At 44.8% G+C, this 13,428-nt stretch overlaps 1 protein-coding gene and 1 pseudogene across 2 annotated transcripts in view; both read left to right on the plus strand.

Moving 5' to 3' along the window:
* The window catches only part of LOC310711338 (arylacetamide deacetylase-like 4), a 64,341-nt gene that overhangs the window by 28,409 nt on the left and 22,504 nt on the right, over nucleotides 1-13,428 (plus strand). The window lies entirely within an intron of this gene.
* Nucleotides 797-12,316, plus strand: LOC310711441 (arylacetamide deacetylase-like 4; annotated as a pseudogene). Its single transcript, XR_014530094.1, has 4 exons — nucleotides 797-2,579; nucleotides 7,850-8,067; nucleotides 10,540-10,603; nucleotides 11,498-12,316. The product of XR_014530094.1 is annotated as an arylacetamide deacetylase-like 4 (transcript).

The following is a 13,428-nucleotide window of genomic DNA, read 5'->3' on the forward strand; positions in this document are numbered from 1 at the left end:
CCATTTTGCCTAGACCAGGAGAACTGTGTCCAGTTAGGGGCGCTACAATTTAATTAGGATAATTGATAAGCTGGAATTTGTGCAGAGGAAGGAGATTGGACTGATCAAGTGTCTGGAAACCAAGGTGGCAGCAAACACTACAAAAAAACTCAGTAGAGGCAATTAGAATAAGAGCTATGATTTGATCAACTTTTGAAGATTCCTCTGCTTAAAAAATATATCAAAGGAAACCCTATTAGTTCACATATTTTATCGATTCTGTCATTTGTGTTGATGTAAACCTCCAAAAATGGGCCACCTTGGGTCACCAGAACTGTCTGGTGACTAGTAGCATGGTCTTATGCTGCCCAAAATGCCTGGCTGTGGGGTTGTCATGGAGCTGCCTAAGTATTTTGGCCCTCAATGCCTCTCCTGGTGCATATCATGCCCCTTTGTAGTACAAGAGCCCTCCTTTTTCCTTCAACCCCCCCCCCCACTTTCCCCTTTCCATCGCTGAGCTTCCTACTTTAGTCTGAGCAAACTCATCGTGTCTGATGAGCCCAACCAGTTCTTGCTTCCCTACCAGTGCTCCCTCACACGACCATCAGTCTTCTGGGAACATGGGCCTGGCCACAGGAGGTCCTTCCCCTTCCATTTTCTGGAAATGCATCTGCACTCACATTCCCCCCCCCCCTTGCAGGAACGTATTGTATCTCAAAGTGATACTGTGAGAATGTCTGCGACCACCAGACCTGTCTCTGGTTGAGCACACATGCTGTCTGCCAGTATTCCAAGTTTTTGTGGTTCGTTCGGACCTGGATCTGGTGGTGCGCCCCAATCAAAAAGTGTCTCCACTGCCAAAAGGCCGCATAAATGGCTAGCAATTCTTTCTCATAAACAGTGTAGTTTTGCTCTGAGTTGCTCAGTTTCCTGGAGAAAAACGCACAAGGTCTGCAGTCCTCCCCTGACCCTTGTTGCAACAGTACTGCTCCGATAGTCCGGTCTAAAGCGTCCATCTCCACTCTCAGTGGCTTCCCCAGATCCACGTGCAGGAGCTGCTCCTCAGAGGCAAAAGCCTTCTTTAACCTTTCAAAGCACTGCTGCACTCCCTTGGTCCACGCAAACTTCTTCTTGCCGCTGAGACAAGCCGTTATGGGTGCTGTCAAGTGAGCAAAGTTCTTGATGAACTTCCTGTAGAAGTTGCTGAAACCTAGGAACCTCAGCACATCCTTCTTTGTTTTGGGACTCTTACATTACAGCACTGCTTTCACCTTCTCTGGCTCCATGGCCAGCCCCTTGTCTGACAGTCGGTACCCCAGGAACTCCACTTCTCGAGCATGGAATTGGCATTTCTCCAGCTTGATCTACAACTGATGCTTCTTCAAACTCTCTAGCACCTGCCTGACATCTTTCACGTGCTGTGCTTCATTTTCAGAGAAGATCAAAACGTCCTCCAAAAAGGCCACACAATTCTTATACAGCAGGGGCCCCAACACGTGGTGCATAAAGGCTTGAAAGCAGGCGGATCCCGATTGCAATCCAAACGGCATGATGAGATACTCAAACGCCGCCAGGGGGCTGAACATGGTCGTCTTCCTTTTGTCCCCTCTCTCACTCTAGTCAGATTGTATGTTCCCCTTAGGTCCAGTTTGGTTAAATTTCCCCTGCCTCACACGCGTCAAAACATCGTCAATTCTGGGCATGGGGAAGGCTACGGGTTCGGTTACCTTATTCAAGAGGCGATAATCCACTGGAAGGCGATGCTGATTCATTGTTTTCTTTTCCACAACGAATACGGGGCTCCCCCCAACGCCTCTCAACACAGACAGACCCCCAGCCCCTAGCATAACCTCGCTTTTGCCCTAGCATAACCTCTTTTTGCCTCTCAAAGCTCAGGACCTCTCTGGAGAGTTGATACTGCACTCCTTCAAATGGCAGTGGTAAAACTGGAAGTCCAGAGCCCATGATTTGAATATCCAGGATCTTAGGTAGGAATCGGACTCATGTCAGAAGCCTTGGAAATCTTGGGCCAGGAAGTGCGCACAAGTCCTCTTCCACCTTGGACTAGAACTCCCACCATTCCTGACTATTGGGCTAAGCTGGGTGGGGATGTTTGGAACTTCAGTCAACAAACACCCGGGGTATGTAAAACTGAAAAGCTTTACATGGAGCTGGATAGTTCGGTGGCTGGACTTGAAATTCCTAAATAGGGCACCACTAATTTTGCCACCGTCAAGACCCATAACATTGTTCTTGGTATTCTGATGGATATCACATCTACATGGAAGTCTGTGCTGTAATTGGGAAATAGTTCATCAACTAACCTACAACCGGCTGTGTACAAATACCACTGGTGGAGTTAAACAGCAGCAAATGCTGACAGTTTAGGCTCAATGTTTGCGTCTCACTCTTTGGAACGGAGAAATGGAGCGTTTTCAGAACCTCCTGCTGGGGTTGATTGGAGTTATAGGGATTCCTTCCCTGTCTCTCCTCTCCTGGGCAATTTACTATGATGTTTCCAGGTGTGTAATTTCACCTGGATTTGACAGTCCATTGAAGCTTCGAGGTCTTCACTGTCTTACCATAATGGCATTCACTGGGTAAGTTGGAGACTGGATGAGCTGTTAGCTGAGCCAGCAGGTCCTTTTTATGTTCTTATGGGAAAGGTGATTAAGAAATGTATTATTATTATTATTATTATTATTATTATTATTAGAGTTAATAATACATATCTATATGCACCAGGCAAAAACATTTCTATATATTTTAAAGGTGTTATTGGTATGCTTTGTTCTTGCTTTCATTGTGTATTTTGGGTTTTTATCTTGTATTTTCTTGTTGTGAACCACCCTTTGATCCTTCCATGAAGTGCAGTAAAGTGGAACCTCGGGTTAAGTACTTAATTCGTTCTGAAGGTCCGTTCTTAACCTGAAACTGTTCTTAACCTGAAGCACCACTTTAGCTAATGGGGCCTCCAGCTGCTGCTGTGCCACCGGAGCACGATTTCTATTCTCATCCTGAAGCAAAGTTCTTAACCAGAGGTACTGTTTCCGGGTTAGCGGAGTCTGTAACCTGAAGCGTATGTAACCCGAGGTACCACACTGTATATTTAATTAATAATAATAACAGTTATAATAATAACAGTTTATAGATTTAAGTTATTCATATACTGCTTAATCCAACATGCATAATGAAATGAGTAAAATCAATGAATTCACTTGATGTTGATGATGATGATGCGATGAAGATATTATCACATTCAACAAGGGCTTCCTTTCAGCCTATAGAAGGACACACATAGAGAGAAATAAATTATTCACACAAAGCCATATTTTGTTTGCATCATGGTTTCTTCAGGAAAGCAAATATGGTCTCATAGCCAAGCAACGAGGCTGGAAACCCTGGGTGGGTAGAGAACTGAAGGTAAGTGTGGAAAAATGAGAAGGATTCACTCATCCCTGCCTTGTGACTACTGGGAGTTGCAGTCTCACAGCATATAGAGCAGTGGTAGGCAACCTAAGGCCCGTGGGCCGGATGCGGCCCAATCCCATTCTCAATCCGGCCCATTGACGGTCTGGGAATCAGCACATTCTTACATGAGTAGTATGTGTCCATTTATTTAAATTCCCATTTATTGGGAATCTGCTTTTTTCCATTATATTATTCATTATTTCCTTTAGTGAGAGGACTTAATTTGATTTAATTTCTTATAATATTTAATTGGTATGCCATCAGGCCCTGGGGCCTTCCCATTCTTTCCTTGCTTAATTGCATCTATAATCTCTTCTTCTGATACTGGTTTTTCTAGTTGTTCTCTTCTTTCTTGGGAAATTGCCCTCAGTTTATGTTTTCTTATCTTCTCCTCATTTTCTTTCTTATATAGTTCTTTGTAAAATTTAAGGAAAACTTTCCTTGTTTCTTTGGGATTATCTATTATTTCATTATTGTCTTTTATTGTATTTATGATCTTCTGTCCTTGTTTTTTCTTTAGTTGCCAAGCTAACCATTTTCCAGTTTTGTTTGCTGATTCAAAATTTTGCTGTTTTAGTAGTTTAATTTTCCATTCCACCTCCTGATTTATAATCATAGATAGTTTCATTTGCAGCAATTTACTTGCTTGTTTTACTTTGGGGTCCTCTGGTTTCCTAACCATCTGGTTTTCTATATCTTTTCTTTTATTTAATATTTCTACTTTATTATTTCCCCTTTCCCTATTTTGGATACAATTCAGTTGCAGGAAGAATCCTCCACAACAGCTTTACTTGCATCCCAGACTACATTTATGTCTGTACCTTTATTTAGGTTCAATTCAAAGTATGTAGTTAGATATTTTTTAATTCTTTCTAATATTTCTGTATTGTCTAACAATTCATCATTTATTCTCCACTTCCTAGCTGTTGGGTCTTTAGTCTTCCGTTCCATTGCAGTAACATTATGATCTGATAACGTCTTCGGTAAAATTTCAGCTTTCACCACTCTTGTAGTTGGTTCTTTTGATATCCAAATTTGATGTATCCGGCTCCACCTTTGTTTTGGTTCTGAGTAATATGTGAATTGTTTTGTTAATGGGTTTTTTAGTCCCCTTATATCCATTAATTCATTATTCTCTGTTAAGGATATAAAAGAATTTGGTAATTTCCCCTGGTCTGATTTTATTCTTCTTATTGATCTATCCAGTTCAGTGGAGATTACCTCATTGAAGTCTCCCAACAATATAGTATTATAGTCTATGTAGTCAATATTTCCTCTAATGTATTTCCTGTACGTAATTTCCTCTATGTAATCCATATTTCCTGTAATTTTTTGTAAAGGTCTGCTTTCTTTTCGTTTTGGTGCATATATCCCGACTATGATTATTTTTTCTCCTTCTATTTGTACTTGTATTCCTACTATTCTTCCTTCATTATCTTTAAATATTTGTTGTGTACTATATTTATTTTTGACATATATAACAACTCCTCTCTTCTTTTGCACATCTGAGGAAATGAATTCATTCCCCAATTTTTTATTCTTTAAAACTCTATTGTGTTTCCATGTTACGTGTATTTCTTGTAAACAGATTATGTCTATTTTTAAAAAAAAACTCATATTCAATTTTTTTTGCTTTATTTTTCATGCCATTAACATTCCATGATATAATTATAATTGACATTTTGATTTATTTAATTAAATACAGTTTTATTTTATTGTTTATACTTAAATATCTGCCTCTTCTCCCTCTTGTTCTTGTTTATCCTCTTCACTTTCCTGTTCCCCTCCCTCCATCTTCCCCAACTCCTTATATCTTCTCCCAAATTTCTGCATTTCTTGTACTGTCTTAATTTTAATTTTTTTGACTTTAGAATAAAACGACACACCTTCTGAACACTCCCATTGGAACTTTTAGCTTTTTTTTTCAATTCTTTGTAAACATTTCTCTTGCGTAAAAAACAATTGAGAATATCCTTAAACACCACAATTGTTTTCCTATCTATAATCAATTGTTTTTCTCGGCTCTTCCTTAGAATAGTATTCCTCACCAAGGTGACTTTATTCTGAAAACATTAGTCACCATGTAATCTAGCAATTTCTGTGATAAGTCTTTCTCTCACATTCTCCCCATCTTTCTCTGGAAGTCCCCGAAATTTCAAGTTTTGTGCTTTTTGGTTCATTTCAAGAAATGCTAGATTGTCTAATGTATTTTCTTGTGTTTTTGAAAGTTCTTCTATCTGCCCTTTCATTCTTACCCCTTCTTTTTTATTTTCCCTCATTTCTATTTGCATTTTTTCCGATTGTTCCTCTACTGTTTGTATTTTTACAGTGGTGCCCCGCAAGACAAACGCCTCGCGAGACGAAAAACTCGCAAAACGAAAGGTTTTTTCGTTTTCGAGTTGCCTCGCAAGACGAATTTCCCTATGGGCTTGCTTCGCAAAACGAAGCTTGCCCCGCAAGCTCCGGGGACAGCGGGAAGCGCAGCGCATCTTCCCCGCTGTCCCCGGACCTCTTTTGAAGCAAGGGACGGCGGGGAGAAGCGATCTTCTCCCCGCAGCCCCAGGTCTGGGGACAGCGAGAAGCGCAGCGCGTCTTCTCCGCTGTCCCCGGACCTCTTTTGAAGCAAGGGACGGCGGGGAGAAGCGATCTTCTCCCTGCAGCCCCAGGTCCGGGGACAGCGGGAAGCGCAGCGCATCTTCCCCTCTGTCCCCGGACCTCTTTTGAAGCAAGGGGCTGCAGGGAGAAGTGAGCTTCTCCCCGCAGCCCCAGGTCCGGGGACAGCGGGAAGCGCAGCGCGCCTTCCCCGCTGTCCCCGGACCTCTTTTGAAGCAAGGGGCGGCGGGGAGAAGCGATCTTCTCCCCGCAGCCCCAGGTCCGGGGACAGCGGGAAGCGCAGCGCGCCTTCCCCGCTGTCCCCGGACCTCTTTTGAAGCAAGGGGCAGCGGGGAGAAGTGATCTTCTCCCTGCAGCCCCAGGTCCGGGGACAGCGGGAAGCGCAGCACGCCTTCCCCGCTGTCCCTGGACCTCTTTTGAAGCAAGGGGTGGTGGGGAGAAGCGATCTTCTCCCCGCAGCCCCAGATCCGGGGACAGCGGGAAGCGCAGCACGTCTTCCCCGCTGTCCCCGGACCTCTTTTGAAGCAAGGGGCGGCGGGGAGAAGCGATCTTCTCCCCGCCTCCCCTTGCTTCAAAAGAGGGGACAGAGCGGCGCTTCCCCTCTGTCCCTGGACGGTCTCCATAGGAACACATTGATTGATTTTCAATGCATTCCTATGGGAAACCGTGCTTCGCAAGACGAAAAACTCGCAAGAAGAAAAAACTTGCGGAACGAATTTATTTCGTCTTGCGAGGCACCACTGTACTTTCAATTCCTTCATTTGTCCTGATAAAACTGAAGCCACTTCCAATAACTTTTCCCCAATATTTTTTCACTTTCCTTTACTTCTCTCCTGATTTCTCTTATTTTTGCCAATATTTTTGCAAAATCTCCCTCCCCTTCTATCTCAGCTTTTGATGTCCTTCTCTCTCCTGGTGTTGTTATTTTTGCTGTCTTACTCATGTTTCTTTAATTAATAATTTTTCTCCCAAGATGCAGTTCCACTAACATCCACTAACATTTTACCCTGTTAGCCGAGACACTTATTTTCTCTGCTATTCCCTCATTCACTACAGGGTATCTCTATCTCCCCTACTTCCTCTTTTATCACACACAGTCGTACACAATGATAGTCTTAATTTCCTCTCTTAATAAGCAACTTAACTCAAATGAGTATACAATCATATAGTCAATATCTATCAGACTGCATTCCATTTAGACCTTGAATTTCCCCAGACCACAGCCCCCCTCCTATTCAGTTCACAATCAGCTCTGTCGTTCTACACAGCATCACATAGTCGCAAACAATAGGAGAGAAGAAGTAGCAGTTCTAATTCCTCCTCTGTTGCCACGTAGGGAAGGTTGCAAAATGTTTCAAATTATTCAAGTCAGATACTTGTAAATGTTGAGAAGTAAAGTGCAAACTATGTCTCTAAGCTCTCTACAATCCAAAACCTCCAGTAACGCCCAGTAGTCATGTTGTTACAATGTTGTTACAGTATTACAATGGGTCTTTACGTTCAATGGTGTTTCCAACCTGGTATTCCCAAAAGCGCCTTAACGGTACATACAAAGTTCTGAGTGTCATCCCCACCCATAGAATCATAGAATCATAGAGTTGGAAGAGACCACAAGGGCCATCGAGTCCAGCCCCCTGCCAAGCAGGAAAGCTTAACCCAATAGTCAGGAATGGTGGGAGTTTTACCGCCGCCATTTGAAGGAGCGCAGAATCAACTCTCTGGGGTTCACTGTTCCTGAGGTTCACTGTTGCCCTAGCGTAACCTCTTTTTGACTCTCAAAGCTCAGGAATTTCAAGTCCAGTCTGCCGGGTGACTGCAGACAGGTTGCTGTTATCCGCTTCCTCATGAATTTCTGAAATCCAAGAGCAGATCCCAGCCTCTCTGCCAAAGATCTGCTTTTCGACAGGGTTCCTGTGAGGGTTTATCAGCCCAAAACACTATCTGCTGGCTCAAGGAATGGATTTGTGTTCTTTCATGGAGGTGCTGGGTTGACTGGGAGCATCAGTAAGAGATTAAAGCTGTGAGCCTATGAACACTTACCTAGAGGCACGTCCCATTGAACTCAAGTAAGCCCATGTAGAATCCTAGAAATGGTGTGAAACCTCTATTCTCAAACCTCCAGTCAAAGAGAGCCCGCCACCTCTTACCATCAGAAAGGTGTTCCTAATGTTTAGTTGGAATCTCCTTTCTGCGTAGAAGTGCTTCAGATATCATTGGAAGAGAGGTTTACAGGGCTAAAATATAAGAGTGATGGTGGTAGTTCCTAAAGAGACAAGGGGTGCACATGTGCTTTGGATTTGCATTTGTTAATTTATATACATAGTCCCTTTTGTTGTCTTGGCTTCCCAGATCCGGCATCTCTAGTTGTCAATGGTCAGGGTTCCGGGGAGCTGCACTCCAGCAAGCAGCCCCTGGGGGGTGGACAGATGCCCCCCACTGCTGATACTGACTCATTCGTTTCATAAAATTCATATAACACTTGATTACATAGAACCTCAAAGAGGTTCACAAATATGTATCTAATAGGTTGCTGTTCCTGATTGCTCTGCTTACCAACCCAGCCCCCTTCCCACCTCTGGGTACCCCCTCGTTTACACCTGACCAAATCCCACACTCACCCACCACACCCACATGTGCTAATTTATCTGTATACACAGGTCAAGTTTCCGAAACCCGTAACCCGAAACTGGACCTCTGCCAGGTTTCCATCTCACAAAACCAATCACAATTTTACAAGTTGGCAAATAGCAGTGCGACTTTCAGAAACACAAAGCAACAAACTTCTTATCAGAGTTCCCCAAATCGCCTGCCATCACGCCCGAAATTTCCCCATGCAGGTGAGCAGAGTGCTGTTGCAGCCAGGCTCTCTTTGTGGGCCTCCTGCTAACATCTGGTTGGCCTTGGGGAGAACACAAGGCTGGGCTGGCTGGGCCTTTGGCCTAATCCAGAATGGCTCTTTCCCATCTCTTAGGGACAATATGAGTAGTTGAGAGAACTGGACTTGCACCAGGTTTCATCTCGCAAGACCAATTGCATTGTAACAGGTTGGCAGTTAACAAGTCCCATTCAGTAGCCTTCCATTGCAACAGTCTATGAAGTAGGAACTGTGGGAGGAAGGTAGGCTAGGATTAAGTGACACATGAAGAAATTGGGAGTCAGGAGACTGGTGACACAACCTCTTGCAAGAGCTTGCTATTGCTACAGACATTCATATTTAGGGGAATGGGGGCACCGGTCCTACCCCTTTCCCCCTTACTTAGCATTTTCACCTTCTCCTCCACCCTGCTGTGAGGAGAATTTGGGCATCCTCCCCCCTCGCTGTCCAGCGAAGATTCCTATGAGAGCTCTACTCTAGTATCCTCTTCCAGGACACCCCCCCCCCAAATATTCTGAAGCCGCAAACTCCCTGCCTTTGTTACTCTTCCGGCTTCATAAGACTGAGAAGGAAGGGGGACTAAGTAAACCCACCCTTGCCTTGCCTGAGGCTGCAATGTCTCATCCTCAGAGTTAGTCTCAATCTCAGAATCAGACCCCTCCCAAGCGTCTGACCCTGCTGGATCCCCAACACCATACCCCATATCTCTTAAGGTGAACATTGTTTGTGTCTGGGGGAGGGGGGTGGGGAGTTGTAATTTTGTTCAATTTGTTTTTATTTGTGAACCTATTTAATTTGCAGTTTGGGAAGCAATTTGTGAACCCAAAGTCAGTCTCTGACGCTCACAACACAGCACTCTAGAAATGGGGTATGTACGATGCATAAAAAGGCTTATGTCAGTGAATATCGCATGTACCAATATGGTATGATAGGGAAGATTACTTTGCAAAAATGTGCTTTTAAAGGCAAGATTGGAGGCAGCGCTGCTTCTGCCTAGCAGTTGCTGGAAACCCTGGGGGGGGGGGGTAGAGAACTGAAGGTAAGTGTGACATCCCTGCCTGTGACTTCTGGGAGTTGCAGTCTCACAGCATGTAGAGCAGGGGTAGCCAACCTAAGGCCTGTGGGCCAGATGCGGCCCAATCACCTTCTCAATCCGGCCCGTGGACAGTCTAGGAATCAGCGTGTTTTTACATGAGTAGAATGTGTCCTTTAATTTAAAATCCATCTCTAGGTTATTTGTGGGGTCTAATGGGTGTTTTTACACGAGTAGGATGTGTGCTTTTATTTAAAACGAATCTCTGGGTTATTTGTGGGGCATAGGAATTTGTTCATTCTCTCCCCCCCCCCCCATATAGTCTGGCCCACCACATGGTCCGAGGGACGGTGGACCGGCCCACAGCTTAAAAAGGTTGCTGACCCCTGATGTAGAGCAATGGAAGCCAAAGTTGTCATCCTTCGGGTTCTGCTGTGACTTATGTCCATGCATTTCAGTGGGACTTCTGTGAATGCATCACCCCTGGGTTGTGAAACAGCTTCCTTTCTTTAGGTATATCTTCCACATAATTGTTTCCCAATTTTGAATTTCCCTCCCAACTTGCTAGCATTCTACGAAGATGTCTGCAGCAAGATTGCCAAGGAGAATGATTCAGTGGTTGTGTCTGTTGGGTAAGTAAACAACCCCATGGCCTTTTGTAGGGAAAGAGTGTAGGGGCCCAGCATGCTGCTGTATTTCAGGCTGGCATCCCTGGCCATATTCCCTGCAGGAGAAAGAGGCTCCCCACGAAAGCTGTCAACATTCTGTTCTGCGATTGAAAATCAGAGCTTCATGTGCTTAAGACATGAACACGCTCGCTTCCGTGGGGGGACTATGAACTGGGCATAAGGCCTTGCACAGCACCTCTAACCAGGGCCTCCAGATCAGCCTCAACTTGGAGACCACCCAACCCAGACTCAATCCGGGAGTGGGGCTAATGTTCAGTTAGGGCTGTTAAACATATAATCAGGAAGAGACTGGGAAACGCCCCCTGCATCTAAACAGGAGCAGGTGGGAAAGTTGCAAGTGGCAAATGGTCTTCCAGAGAGCCAGTGTGGTGTAGTGGTTAAGAGCGGTAGTCACGTAATCTGGGAAACCGGGTTCGCGTCTCCGCTCCTCCACATGCAGCTGCTGGGTGACCTTGGGCCAGTCACACTTCTGTGAAGTCTCTCAGCCCCACTCACCTCACAGAGTGTTTGTTGTGGGGGAGGAAGGGAAAGGAGAATGTTAGCCGCTTTGAGACTCCTGAAGGGGAGTGAAAGGCGGGATATCAAATCCAAACTCTTCTTCTTCTTCTTCTTCACCAGCTGGATCCAATCCTGGAGGGTTCTTCTTCCCCAGCGTTCCCTACACTCTTTTGCTGGCTGGAAAAGTCAGTTTTTTAAGGGCATAAGCCAGCTGACTTTCACCTGCATTATATCTGCTATAACTGATCCAGCAGGCTATTCTTGTAATTCTATGTGATCATGAATGTGTTTGGAAAAGATTCTGGAAGTTTACCTCTTTGATTCTGTTTTATTCTGCAGCTACCGCCTGTCTCCTGAGCATCTTCCTCCCGCTCAGTACAAGGACTGCCTTGCTGCTACCATACACTTAATTCAAAATGCAGTTTCTCATGGGGTGGATCCTTCCAAGATCATTGTTGTTGGGGACAGTTCTGGGGGCAATTATGCTTGTGTTGTTGCCCTGAAATTGGTGGGGAGAACAGACCTTCCAAAGCTACGGGCTCAAGTGCTCATCTATCCTTATACACAGGCTATGGATTACAACCTGTTCCGGGAAAACGTTGCCCATCCTGTTCCAGGAAAACGTTGCTTACTTTGGAATGCAGTATATTGGAAAGGACACTTCTTTGGCAGGGCAGCTCCTGAAGGGCTCTCATGTGCCAGATTCAGTGAGGCTGAAATATGGGAAGTGGGTGAGTCCAGACAACCTTCCAGAGAGATTTAAGGGGAGAGGCTACAAACAAGTCCCACTTGCTCCTTATGAATCTGAAGTCTATAGGCAATTGGCAGGGGCTTTAGAAGGCTATTCTTGCCTTTTTGCTGAGGACTCCAGAAGGTCATCCAGCAGCTTCCTGAAACCCTAATTGTGAGCTGCGAGTACGACGTAGTACGAGACGACGTACTGCTGTACAAGAAACGTCTGGTGGACCATGGGGTGAAAGTCAGCTGGTTCCATGTTGAGAACGGGTTTCATGGGATGATAAACTTCTTCAAAGGATGCATCTTTGCATTCCCTGGTGCAGTTGAATTAATGGACAGCATCGTAGACTTTGTTAAAAACTTATGAGAGGAAATCCCTTGAATTTGTGAGTCATTCATAAAGAGGGGAGAATCTGCCAACGTCAGGTTCTGATAGTTTCTGATTTTCACAATCTTCTGATTCTGTAGAAATATGTGGTTCTTGGGGGCAGCGGGGAATTCCTCATGAAAATTCACCAGCACTTTAGTGTGAAATTTCCCTAAGAAACATGTTTACTTTGTATGGATTACAAGCATTTTGCTCTATTATATTGCATTTCTATATTATATGCACTAATATATGCATTTTATGAACATTTCTCTTCCATTTTCCTTTTAGTACACATTAGTTGGCTGGAGATCTGTACTACTAATGCTGTTCTAGGCTGAATCAACAGAATTATAGTGTCCTGATCAAGAGAAGTAATAGTTCCACTCCATTTTGCCTAGACCAGGAGAACTGTGTCTAGTTCTGGGCGCTACAATTTAATTAGGATAATTGATAAGCTGGAATTTGTGCAGAGGAAGGAGATCGGGCTGATCAAGGGTCTGGAAACCAAGGTGACAGCAAACACTACAAAAAACTCAGTAGAGGCAATTAGAATAAGATCTATGATTTGATCAACTTTCAAAGATTCCTCAATGGCGTCCCATGCAGCCTAAAAATGTGGTCCACAAACAGCCTGGCTGTCTCCTCTGCTGACACCGCATGAGAGCAGGCCACGAAGTGACACATTTTGGTCTGTAGATCGACCACCACCATCACCGCTGTCTTCCCCCTTGACTTGGGCAGATCTGTCATAAAATCAATGGACACTAGCTCCCAGGGCCTCTCCGGTGTCGGTAAGGGTAAACCCGCTGATGCGGTTCTTTCCCCTCTGGCCCTCTGGCACCTGTTGCACCCTTGGACATATTCTCGTACATCCTCCCTTACCTTGGCCCACCAGAACTGTCTGGTGACTAGTAGCATGGTCTTATGCTGCCCAAAATGCCCGGCTGTGGGGTTGTCATGGAACTGCCTAAGTGTTTTGGCCCGCAATGCATCCCCTGGTGCATACAGTGCCCCTTTGTGGTACAAGAGCTCTCCTTTTTCCTCAACCCCCCATTTCCCCCCTTTCCATCTCTGAGCTCCCTAATTTAGTCTGAGCTAACTCATCATGTCTGGTGCGCCCAACCTACCAGTGCTCCCCCACACGACCATCGGTCTTCTGGGA

Source organism: Podarcis liolepis (assembly GCF_965112155.1).
Source record: "Podarcis liolepis genome assembly, chromosome: 7".
Taxonomy (NCBI): domain Eukaryota; kingdom Metazoa; phylum Chordata; class Lepidosauria; order Squamata; family Lacertidae; genus Podarcis; species Podarcis liolepis.